The sequence below is a fragment of the Paroedura picta genome, chromosome 9 (assembly GCF_049243985.1).
Source record: "Paroedura picta isolate Pp20150507F chromosome 9, Ppicta_v3.0, whole genome shotgun sequence".
In the NCBI taxonomy this organism is placed as follows: domain Eukaryota; kingdom Metazoa; phylum Chordata; class Lepidosauria; order Squamata; family Gekkonidae; genus Paroedura; species Paroedura picta.
The window spans coordinates 18,788,716-18,802,314 of record NC_135377.1 but is presented as its reverse complement, the minus strand read 5'-3'; the positions used below and the strand labels follow the sequence as shown (position 1 = coordinate 18,802,314).

General features: G+C 40.2%; 1 protein-coding gene across 49 annotated transcripts in view; it reads left to right on the top strand.

Annotated features, from left to right (window-relative positions):
- Positions 1-13,599, top strand: part of RIMS2 (regulating synaptic membrane exocytosis 2) — a 360,299-nt gene that overhangs the window by 294,638 nt on the left and 52,062 nt on the right. The gene's annotated exons all lie outside the window — the stretch shown is intronic.

The window sequence follows — 13,599 nt, the reverse complement described above, 5'->3', positions numbered from 1 at the left end:
ACATCTGATGAAACATGATGGGCTGTTACTGGGCACAAATCACTGGTCCTCCATACACATAAAGAAACGCATTTCTTACAAATGGTACTTATTTCCAAGTATGTATGTAACTTGCAGCTGGGACATTCTGAAGCCTTTTCCAAAACTTAAAGCAGAAGATGGCGGAAGAGCTGAGGTCTTGAAGCAGAAGATGGCGGAAGAGCTGAGGGTCCTGATGGAGTTGCCAAAGTTCCGCAGGGCCTGTAAAACAGAGCTCTTCCACCAGGTCTTTGGTTGAGGCTGGGTCCAGGAAGAACTTGGGCCCCTCCTCCGGACAACGCTTAACATCATGCAAACCCACCCTATGGTGCTGGCTGGGATGAGGTTGGGGTAGGGTAGTTGAGAGATTATGCTGCTGCCTAGAGAGCCAGTTTGGTGTAGTGGTTAGGAGTGCGGACTTCTAATCTGGCATGCTGGGTTCGATTCTGCGCTCCCCCACATGCAACCAGCTGGGTGACCTTGGGCTCACCACGGCACTGATAAAACTGATCTGACCGGGCAGTGATATCAGGGCTCTCTCAGCCTCACCTACCCCACAGGGTGTCTGTTGTGGGGAGAGGAATGGGAAGGTGACTGTAAGCCGCTTTGAGCCTCCTTCGGGTAGGGAAAAGCGGCATATAAGAACCAACTCTTCTTCTTCTTCTTCTTCTTTTAAGGGGAGTGCTGACTGGTTTTATTGGGATTTTATCTGTCTTTTATGTAACCCACCATGAGTTTATGGAAAGTGGTGGGATAGAAATTCAAACAATAAACAAACAAACAAACAAATATGTAATGCTCTCATGAAATAGAACTGGAAAGTTTTTATGTACTTCAAAAAGTAGCTTGTATTTGAAAGAGAATTTACATGCATATAAGGAGAGGCTTCTTTTCATAATTCCCACTTCACCTTGCAGTCCTCCAACTGCCCCCTGCTGTTCCTGGGGGATATTTGGGGCTGCAACAGGAAGAAGGAAGTGAGAAAGTCATGCTTTATGGACAGAAATCTGTCTGCTGAAATCTCTTTGGATTCAAAGCGGAAATCATATTTTCAAATGCTGCCAATAATCACACACTTGTATAGATCAGTCTGATAAAGTATTTTTTGTCAGATTTGGTCATCTTTATCAATGTTGCAATATTTTCAAGTCAAGAATAAATTAAGGCTTATTTTTATAAATATAGGTTTGATATGACAAAGCAAGTATTCCTCCACCTTCCCCTTCCACTAGTGATTCCTTAAGACCCTCTGAAATGACAAAGATGGTAGTTGGTGGGAGTTTCATGGACACTCTGTCCTGACCCACAGGGTCTTAAGAGGTTCACTTCTTGCTCATATTAAGCTGTACCCCATAAAAATCCGGCAGTAACATTCTAGTTATTGGATCATAAGCATCCAATTTAAAACCTCCAGGTTATTTATTATACCACATTTTATTTCAGGTGATATGTAAGTCAGTATACATGCTGAAACATGATATTTACTACTTTAACAGCACAATCCTATGCAGGTTTGCTTTACATCCCACATTTTACATTAAGTTACTAACCCTATTAAATTTGCATAGGTTTGCTCTGTAAGGTACTTAGTATTATAGAATGATATAATTTAATGTTCTGCTACACAGTATGACTTAATAATATTTGTAATTAAACAAATTATGAGCTTTATTTCCATCTTTGAGTACTGGTAAAATGACTGTAAAAGGTACCTTGAAATTAGATTCGCTCACTGTACAAATACAAAACTGTTTTTTTTTTTAAATAAGGATGGTTTTAATAAGGATGGTTACTTGGATGGCAATTTTATGGTAGGTTGTCTGTTTGTTTTGGTAGCATTGAAACCATTAAAATCTTAATTCACAGTAACATCATGGTGTTTGGGATGCTGCTGTCCATGAGGAACCATGCTTGAAATATTTGGGAGAATGTGGGGGGGGGGGATGAGGGACTGATGGCCACAATATGGAACTAAAAACCCTCTTGCACAAAAGTTGTTTACTGGAGAACCACAGCATTTTGGTTACAGGATTTCTCCAGGTAGTTCTGTCTGGGTCTCTCTAGTTACATATATTCTAATGATTTCTTAGATAAATAATAGCAGCCTTGCAGAGACAGCCAGAATCTGGGGATAAGAAACCATAAGAAGCATTTTATTCACTTGCTCTGTTCCCCATCCCAAAGTATTGGTCAAGTTTTCTGCTTAGAGTTCACCCAGGTTTGAGCTAGACAGATGCACAAGAGAGCCAGTATAGTAGACAGAGCGGTGGTCGCAGAATTCTTGACAGCCTGGGTTTGAACACTTCTGCCAAGGAAGCTCACTAGGTGACCTTGGGCTCATCGGAAATTCAGCCCGGCCTACCTGACAGGGCTGTTGTGGGAGAATGGAGGAGAGAGTGTGATGTGCTAAAAAAAGCCGCTTCTGTGCAGAAGTACAAGTTAATGTATGGAGGCTGGGGGAGTGATAAGCAGGTACGGACGCATATCTTCCTTTCCCCATTGACTCTCTTCATATTTAGTGACCTACAAAGGGCTAGTATAATCAAGACAAAAGAAAGGAAGAAATATTTTCCCTCATGGAATTCATCTCAAAACTCTATTGAACCATAAATCGATGATTCCTTTCTGTCACAATGCCTTTAATTCTAATATTGTGGGAAGCTCAGGACACTTTTATAAAAAGGCATTTATATTCTAAACTGTCTAGACCTGACGGTTGTCCAAATATATTTCTTACTAAGGAAAGAAGTATGTTTACTCTGGACACCTAAGAATAGCTTTCCTTTTATGTAGGCATGGGTGAAGCATCAAGTCAGCTGAGTGGTTTCTTCATTTCTATTTTGTTTATTCATATGCTGAAAAAAGTACAGATCCAGTTTTTAGCACACTTAATTTGATAGAAACAAATAGAAATTGAAAGTAGGTAGTTTGCATAGACGTTTGCCTAGTGCTCATTATACAGCAGTCCTGATTAATCCTATGAATATTGGCTGATTACTTTAATGATATATTATATTTGCATATGCATACAATATAAATGACAAGGGTATCATTATTATGTGCATATTTCTTTGGGAGTAAGCCCTATGAATTTAGCAAGTTTCATCAAAGGCCCAGAGTGAAAAAAGATCTTAAAATCTACAAGATGAGAATGCTGTAAAAGGAGCCAGAGAGGTAGATTTGTGTCTGTCAAGGACACACCACAATTGTAAAATCCAGAGATCAGTGTTTAGTTGTTGGGTTTTTCTTTGTGCAGATGTGCAGCCTGGAATACATATAGAAGAATATTCTAGAAAGTTCTGATCAGACTGCTGTGTTTCATTTTTTTTTGTAGGTAACTTATTTGATGCAATGGAATGAATTACTACTGAATATTTATTTTTTCCAAAACAGAATATTCAAGTCTGCTGATCTGAGATCTGAGACTAGATGAGCTGCATTTTGCTCTCTGCCCCTAAACCTTATACGAATAGTGCTAATTCAGAAGATAAAAATATCCACCAATGCTAAAAATTTGTTTTAGTTCAAAATTACAGTGGGAAATATATTCTCCTGAATAGGATAATGGGAGAAGTTAGGATCTTTATGTCTCAAGTGTTTAAACCAATCTGATAGGAAATTTAAATTATTTGTGTTCAGGGGAATTGGTTTGGAGTAAGGACAGCAACGCAGTTCTGAATTTGGTGATGGCTAAAGAAAGGTTAGACTTAAAGAAGATGACTGGTATCCTGAGGCAATTTCAGATCTAATCAAAATACCTTTATTTGTGTTGTTAACTAAACATGGACATATAGAAATATAAGTTAAAAAATAATTCAGCTAAAACTCAAATTTGCTTTAATTTCTTAGCATATTTGAACAGAGTTCCATAAAAAAATCTGGCAATGGCTTCAATTATCTGGAAATTTGAATTGCTCAATAAATACTGAAGGAGTGTTGTGGAATTACTTCTCTCATTAGTGGCTTTATAATGCGGTCCCTATGGAAGGTATGATGCTCACAGTATAGCAGGATGTGTTCCATAGACTCTGGATGCTTTAATGTGTGGGAGCAGATCCTCTCAGCAAAGAGCACTTTAAATATTGGCCCTTAGTTACAGCCGTTGGAAGTACATTTAAACGTGCCAGCATAAAACATTGTTTCTGGGCGGGAGATGTTATCAGAAAGAAATATTCCGAAGTCTTCCCAGCCAATGGGAATATATTAAAGGGGGAAGCATGTTTTGCATGCACCAGCTTCTAGTGTTTGATAGTCTATATCTAGGATTCTTTGTCTGACAATACTGTAGACTTGTCTCTCTTCATAGTTTTCCAGGTGTTCAATGATAGAAAATTGTCATTTATCATGTGATAGGTTAAATTCAAGAGCCTCTTGTGGCGCAGAGTGGTAAGGCAACCGCCTGAAAGCTTTGCCCATGAGGTTGGGAGTTCGATCCCAGCAGCCGGCTCAAGGTTGACTCAGCCTTCCATCCTTCCGAGGTCGGTAAAATGAGTACCCAGCTTGCTGCTGGGGGGTAAACGGTCATGACTGGGGAAGGCACTGGCAAACCACCCCGTATTGAGTCTGCCATGAAAACGCTGGAGGGCGTCACCCCAAAGGTCAGACATGACTCGGTGCTTGCACAGGGGATACCTTTACCTTTACCTTAGGTTAAATTCACTGCTGAAACAGCCAGAATTGGAAGATTCGAAGAAGAAGAGTTGGTTCTTATATGCCGCTTTTTTCTACCCGAAGGAGTCTCAAAGTGGCTTACAGTCGCCTTCCCATTCCTCTCCCCACAACAGACACCCTGTGGGGTGGGTGAGGCTGAGAGACCTCTGATATTCCTGCTCGGTCAGAACAGTTTTATCAGTGCCATGGCAAGCCCAAGGTCACCCAGCTGGCTGCATGTGGGGGAGCGCAGAATCAAACCTGGCATGCCAGATTAGAAGTCTGCACTCCTAACCACTACAGCAAACTGGCCTCCAAGCCAAGCTTGGGAGGGAAATTAGATGCCTCCTGTCTCGAGGCAAACTGTGGAATAAGCAACACACTTGGGTAAGCCAAGTAGGCGACGCAGAAAAGAAGATTCTACCCCTTCCATATCAGAGACAGTATTCAGGCCCCAGACAGGTAGACCTTAAAATAATTTTGGTAGCAGTTTAGAGTTAAAAACTCTTAAAGCTGCAGGAAGGTATTATCTGCCTTTGGGGGGGTGGGGGAAACCTTACTAATGCACCAACTTCCTGTTTAATTAGATTTAATGCTTATTTCCACTGCAGAGTCCATTTCAGGGAGTGATGGAAAGTAATTCCCAAATATTTGAATTGATGCATTTGCTCGATTGTTTCTTCATTTATTTCCCATCTTGCCGATTTCCTGGATTTGGAAAATACAATTATCTTAGATTTAATGAAGGGTATTTTGAGTTCACTGTGCACACAGTAAGTCGAAAAGACTTTCAGGAGGGATTTTAGACCAACCTTAGTGTAAGAAAGCAGGACAGCATAGTCTGTATATAAAAGGAGTGGGACCGGAGTGTCACTCAGTTTAGGGGCATGGAAGCGGTCTCTTTGAAGGCTGTCAGTCAGGACACAAATGTGTAGATTGAATACGTGTGGGGCTAGCACGCACCCTTGTTTGACACCCTCGTTAGCAGTAATTGGGGTAGATTAGTTCCCACCTTTGTTGTATTATATTGACAACTCGTTTTGGCGTAAAAGTTGTGGATTAGATTTAAAAGCAGGTTTTCCCCATAGGCTCTTGGGATAGAATTGAAAACAGGCCGTAGATCAATAAAAGTGGCATAGAGCTTTTGGTGTTTGTTTTGGGAGTACTTGGGTGCTAGATGGTAAAGAGTTAAGGCATAATCAAGTGTAGATTACCCTTTTAAAAAGCCAGCCTGCTCTGGTCCAATTTTGAAGGAAGACCATTCCGTGAGTCTCGACGTTAAATAGCTGGTATAGATTTTCCTGGGCACAGATAGCAAGCTGATACATCTATAATTTGCTGGGGACTACAACTGCTTTTCTCCAAGAGGCGGGAATATTGTCACTGGAGTTTATTTTGGAGTTGGGCCCAGAAATGAGGGAATTTCAGTAGCATTTCCGATGGAATTCCATCTTAGCCTGTTGCTTTGCTGGAATTTAGCTTGGAAATTAGTTTTCTGATTTTATCGGCTTCCACTAGAGGCCAGTCTGGAATCCATTCTGGGATCCAACTAGGGGTGATCCTGAGGCAATTTAAAAGTTGGATAAAAACATGTATTGGGCCCCAGCTGCTCATCACCTACCGCTTATTAGATGCTAATTTCACATTTTTAATTTATTTTTATTTATATTTTGGACTTCTATACTGCCAGTCTGGGGTCGCCAGCTCATGGCAGCTTACAGCATTTTAAAACATACAATAAAATCACCATGCAACCTCATACAGAATTAAAATACCATATTAATCACAGTTAGTTCTTCTCATAGCATGGGGTGTCAAGGTTTCGAGGAGGGGCCTTAGACGGAATATGTTGCTATCCTGGCCTCAACCAAACACCTGGTGGAAGAGCTCCGTTTTACAGGCCCTGTGCAACTGAGCCAGTTCCATCAGGGCCCTTAGGTCTTCTGGAAGCTCATTCCACCAGGTAGGAGCCAGGACCAAAAGGGCCCTGGCCGTGGTCGAGGCCAGATAGACTTCTCTCAGTCCAAGAACAACCAACCTATTGGTGGTCAAAGAGTGAAGAGCTCTCAGGAGGGCATAGGCAGACAGGCAGTCCCTTAGGTATGCTGGACTCAGACCATGTCAAAACCAGTACCTTGAACCAGCCCTGGAATTCAGCCAGATTTACCATCATTATAGAAAACCCCAAATCTTATCCTAGCTCTGAGGAATATATAGGAAACATTTAAATGGGTTGTATTTGCTGATTTAGTTTCACTGTTGTCATTTAACATTTTAAACCAATTTTAATCTATTTTATTAATTTTATTAATGATTGTGTTGTTATACCTGTTTGTACCTTTTTGTAAAGAAAGCTGGTCATTAATGGGGGAAGGTCATTTTGCCCAGTTTGATTCCCCGCTCCCTCACTTGCAGCCAGCTGGGTGACCTTGGGCTCGCCACAGGACTGATAGAGCTGATTGAGTAGTAATATCAGGGCTCTCTCAGCCTCACCTCCCTTACAGGGTGTCTGTTGTGGAGAGAGGAAAGGGAAGGCAACTGTAAGTGGCTTTGAGACTCCTTTGGGTAGATAAAAGTGGCATTTAAGAACCAACTCTTCTTCTTCAGCTCTGAGATTTCTACTTGTTTTTCAGATTTTTGTAGTCTAAGCACTATTGAATTAATTGAATGTCCCATCCTTCTGGTTGTACTTGATTTAGACTATGTAATCTGCTTTGTGTCTCAGCAGGATACACAGATTATAAGTAATCGAATAATAATAATAATAATATGTTTTTGCTATTTTTGGCATCAGCTCCAACAAAATTGGTATGCCATGGCTTATAAAACATACTAGTGCTGCATAACAAGAAGCTGTTTTGGGATTTTTTTGTCATTTTAGTGACAAACCAAACACATTTTCTCCAAAAGTTGCAGGGAGGAGGGGTGTTGGAAGCCACGTATGGGAATGGGTATAGCAAGACCACACCCAAGGTTGTCCCCTAATTATAACATCAAGTCTAGAATATTTGACGTGCTTTGAGGATTTACTTTGTGGCTTGGTTTTTAACCTTAGAAAGTCAAAGAATGGACATAGAGGAGTGCTGCAGTTGTTGTGAAAGGCCAATGTGCTTGTGTTCTCAATATGCACAACACAAGGCTGGAGAGATATAGCCCTTTTATTTTTGTTATTGATGTGGTTGCTAGGGATACCTCCATTCTTAAGGTGTTGTTGTGGCTCTGAAGGCATAGCAGGAGGCAAGGGTGGATTGTTTTCATTTCTGTTGTTTAGTGGGAGTGTTTACAATTATGCCACTGTTTGTACCAGTGATATGATGGCAAAACATTACACTGGTGTTGACTGGGATGTGCTTAGAATCCTAAATCCTTCCAGCCACAGCACGCTATTTCTGTATGACCTGGGCCATCTTGCTAATGTAATTCTATCCCCAGACATACTAACTTTTTCAGTCTTCACTGTTAAATGAGCCCATACATCACTTCCAAGTGTGTGCAGGCAATTCCCATAGTTATGTTGTGGTGTAAGTGACTGTTCTGCTGCTCTCAAGCAACTTATTCATAAAAGTCATATTGTTTAGTGTAATCTAACAGATAATATTAATCGCCGGGGACTAAAGTTTTGTGCAGTGCTGTTCTCTTTTATTACAATAGCAGGAAACTATATTTTGTAGGAACCTTGGCTTAGCTAGTTCACCTTCTTCACAGCTATGAAAAGTGTAATATTTCACCTTTTTCAATAGATGCGTTAAACTTGTCCATAATTAAACTATCTCGCAGTCTTCCATATAAGGATGTCATAAAAAGAGGTGAATTCATGTGGGATGTTATTTTTGTTGTGAACCACTGTGGCATAAATTACCCACGGGCCTTTGCACTCTGGGGGAACAAAAATTTGACAGATGGTTCCTGCGTTAGTCCAGCTGTTCTTGACATTTTCAGAGGAGGTTCTAATAAGCCAAAAGAAAAATGTAATGAAAGGCAAGATTAAACTTTTATAATGCAAAAATAAAGCCTTGCCTTATCATCAAAATAAATGTCTAGAAGGATTTGAAAGAAATTTGAAAGAAAGTTACCCTTCAAGATTTCTCAACATTTGTGCTTACTGGATCAAACTTCTTAAGAACTTGAAAGGCTGCACAAAGTCAGTAAGTCAAAAGCAGGTATAATGCAATGTTGGAAGCTGCTTTTGAAAAACTCAGTCCCAGTGCCCAACTAGACATATGCATCTTGTCACAATTTTTTAATGGTGATGTTTATATTGAAGTTAGCAAGTAATACTCCCTTCTGGAGGAATAATACATTCCTCAACTATCTGAACATTTAAAAAGGTTGTTAGATTAATTGGCTTATTTGTTCTTAGATTCATCAGATCCAAGAACAGCTGTAAAGAATTTACCCCTACTCCTGTGCTTGGATAGAATACTTTTGACACTGTGAACTCTGCTTAAAAAACAAAAACAAAAACAAATCCTAGAGATTTTTTCCATGCTGGGCTGATTATACCCTAAGCAGATGATCTTCAATGGCCATGATTTGTTCAGTTTTTACAGATCATCTGTATGACATAATGTGCTGGTTTTTGTGCATGCTTATGGTATTTAACTTATTACATTGGATGTTTATGTAGATGGACCAGATGGATTGCTTTGGGCTTGCTTCCAGGTTATGTCCTTATGTAATAATGCTTTTTCTCTTTAAAGAGTAGCCTAGAGTTGGCTTGAATACATTTATGGTGTGACATTTTTTGCTTAAGCTTGCAGAAATTCTTGACTCACATGCAGTGGCTGTCTTCTGTTTCCATTTGGTACCAGACCTGAAAACAGAATACTCTCAGCAGATCAGTTAAAACGTGTAATGATAGAGAGGTTTTGAAATCTCAACTCTGGATTTATGACTTCACATACTAGATTCTCCTGACACAAAAGCATCAATAATGCCAGGCAGTCTACAGCTGGTGTTCTTAAGTAAAAACAGAGGTATCTTTTCTATATGAGGAAGATAAGGGGATGTGAGTGAAATAAAAATGGGACTGGATTAGTATTATTGACTATATATTAGTCACACTGATTTGACATTGAACACAGTTTGAGTCCAGTAGCATCTTTATTCTGGGTATAAGCTTTTGCATGCATGCATACTTCTTTAAATTCATTGAAACAGAAATCACCAATTATATTTAGAGACTGGAGGGTGTTTCTAGGAAGGCTTAATTTGCATAAGTATCTGAGCAATAAATATAACTACGGTTGGATTAAGGCAATTGGTAAGACTGGTGAATATCAGCAGATTAGCATACCACATAATAAAAGATTTTGCAAATAGATGCAAGAATTTGAATGACATTTGCATGTGTAGTGAGATAAGAAACTGATATTTCTTTTAAGCCCCAGGGTTCCAGTGTCCTGAGTATCATAATAACGTGTAATTTAGCACTCTCCTGTTTTAGTCTGTTTCTGAAATTCCTTTACAATAAAAAAAAGCTACTTTGAGATTCCCTATTGAATGTCTTGGAAGACTCACTTTCTCAGTTTTGTGAATCTTGATGACAGATTTGCGTCCATTTATCCTTTGGTGTAGGGATTGATCTGCTTGTCCTATGAGGAGAACTGAAGTGCCCTGTTGGCATTTAATCGCATATACAATATTAGAAGATGAGAAAATGAATGCGCCAGAGATGTGGATTCACACGATAATTTAGGACATCCTGGTCCAGATCCCCCAGTCTGCCAGGAAAGCTTGCTACGTGATCCTGAGCCAATCATACTCTGTCAGCCAACACACTTAGGCTAACGTAGGGTTGTTGTGAGGATAAAATGGGGGAGAGGGAAACAATGTGAACTGTATAATGATATACATTATAATTATAACTGCATTACAGTAATTAATTCTTTAGTCTTTATTTATAAAATCTATGAGTGATCTCTTTGCCTGAAGTTACAGGAAGAAGACACACAACATTAATACCCAGTATAATTCACTTCACATTAAAATACTAATATCCAACATTAAAATGTATGTATGCAAAAACAAATCACAAATATCTGCATTCCAGTCTTGGGAAACATTAGATCAGAAAATGTTATGGCTCAGGATGTGCTATTTTACTTTTCTGTGCTGTGGAACAATACTGAGATAATCAGAAGTAAAGTTTGGGTTGCCAGTGCAAATTAATTAAAAAAAATTAAAAATGGAATTGGAAAAACAGTGTTTTAAGTTCTCTTGTTAGCTGTTTAAGATGGCTGGTTGTTTCACACACACCTCTTAGACTATGTAGTGTTTCTTTCCTAAGCATGGGAGATTATTCTGCTCTCCAGTGCCATCCTATGCCTGAAGGGCAATGCAATCCACTAATAAATCTCGGTCAGTGCTATTTACTTGAACTGTAAAGAGCTTGAATGATTTTGGCATCATTCGTATATAGAAGGAGAGGAGGGAATGAACAAATGTAGTTTCTAAACAGTATGCAGACATGAAACAGAATACCTTCAGCTATGAGGCTAAAAATAAAGAGCAAATTTCCTTTTAACAAAAAGCAGGAAGTGCTTCTTCAAGTACAATTGTTGGCATTAAATATTTAGCAGCTGTTAACCACAATAGCATGCCTTTGTTACTACAAAGCTCCTTGTAGTTGAAATATGAAAAGTGGCTGATGGTCAGATTTCATTGGGTAGTATTTCTTAGAGTCAGCAGGGTGAAGTGATTTTGAACATGCTAAATTCCAAACAAATATCAAATGAAAACTACCGGTGAGTGAATATCACCACCAAAAATATTCACGTTATTTGCTGTTTTTAAAAGACGAGGAATGTCAAAAGGGCTTGATTCTGGCTTAAACAGTTGCAGGACAATCCTAAACAGGTATAGTCAAGTGTACTCAATGAGCCTTGCTTCTAAATTAAGGTGACCAGATTTTAACATTGGTAAGGCGGGACACCATTGACCGGGGAGGGGGGGGCTGTTCTTAATTCACATTTGGTCTATATGGAGATATAACAATTTTCATAGAATGCATAGAACGCAAAAATAGTATTGTAATATATATTTTTTTAATTTCAACATAAGTACAATTTGCCAGGTGCCCCAGATGTCCCTCCAAAAGTGGGACAATCTGGCCACCTTACTATGAATCACTCCACATGAAGTGTAAATCTACAGATGTTAAAGTGAATAAATGAGAACTATTGCAATAAGATAATAAAACCTCTGTGTGGCATGGATTATTTTGTACAATTTTGAAGAAGAAGAAGAAGAGTTGGTTCTTATATGCCGCTTTTCCCTACCCGAAGGAGGCTCAAAGCGGCTTACAGTTGCCTTCCCATTCCTCTCCCCACAACAGACACCCTGTGAGGTGGGTGAGGCTGAGAGAGCCCTGATATCAGAACAGTTTTATCAGTGCCGTGGCGAGCCCAAGGTCACCCAGCTGGTTGCATGTGGGGGAGTGCAGAATCGAACCTGGCATGCCAGATTAGAAGTCTGCACTCCTAACCACTACACCAAATTGGCTCTGACTACATTTTGAGGGCAGTATGTTTATTAGTTGGAAAGATTTATATACTACTTCTCATTAAAACTGTGTAAGAAGGTCCCAGAAAAGCAATAACGTAGAGTCCAAATCAAAATAAAAACCAGTATCTCAGTAAAATCAGCCAAGAAAACAGCAGCTAAAGCCAAATTAAAGCCACCCATCCCACAGTAAAAGTTTAAAATACAAAGCAACAGAAAGTGTTAACCAAACTGCAGTCAAATCAGTCAACTGAGCAATTTTCTACCCCAGCTGGCAGTCTTTTTGGCCCATTATGCACGGCCGCCGAAACGGCGATTTCGGGTCACATGGAAAACGTGGAGGGGGAAGACGCGACGCATACCGGTTATACACGGGGCGGGGCGCGACGGCGGCAAAACCCAGAGTAACCGATTATGCACGCGCCGATCCGGGCGCCGCTTCTGGTTGCGCCCCGCTCACCCGGAAGCTGCGCTTTCTTCCGCGTTTCACTGACGCGGCTTTTTCGGTGGCATGCACCGAAGCTGCGGCCGGTTGCAGCCGGCTCCGTGCGTTATCCGTGATTTTAGTCGCCGCCATTCCACCCCGAATGTGCGCTAAAACCCCCGTGCATAATGGGTCAATGCGATAATCTAGACTAGTAGAAGTTTCCAAACCGTCTTAAAGGGCATTCCCACACGATGACCATTAAAGCAATCTAACTTGAAGGCAATCAGAGCATCCATCACTGTGGGTAGATAAATCTTGAGAAGGGTTGCCATTCATAAACCAGCCAAAACTGGTGAAAAGCAGTATCATGGCTTGCTATTTTGTGTGTGTGTGTGTGTTATTTCTGTAAATTAATGTAAGGTATAGTGTGTAAATATGCTGTGTTTTAAAAAGCAGACCTGTAAGGTAAGAAAGAGGAGGGTTGGATGGGTGTTACGACTAGCTGTTATGACTTCTTTGGGAGGTGATGGGTTCTCCATCTTTGGAAATGTTTAAACAGAGGCTGGATAGTCTTCTGATGGAGAGGCTGATTCTGTGAAGGCTTAAGGGGGTGGCAGGTTACAGTGGATGAACGATAGGGTTGTGAATCTCCTGCATAGTGCAGGGGGTTGGACTAGATGACCCATGAGGTCCCTTCCAACTCTATTATTCTATTATTCTATAATTCTAGGTGGTATATGTACCTAGAGGGTGGAATTGACTGATATGTTCAGAGGGTTTGTGTCGGGGGGCGGAGGGCGTGTCTGTATTCTTTAAATTCTTTAAATTATGCAAATGGAGGAGAAGTCTGTTCTTTGAGTATAAGATGGGAGCTTAAGTAGCAACTGGTGAAGATTAGGTGATTTAAGTCTATTTTGGGCACTGCAAGGGGAAAAAAAGAACACCTGCACTTATCTTGCAACCAGGAAGCTAGTAATGAAACCATTATGTTTTTTAACACC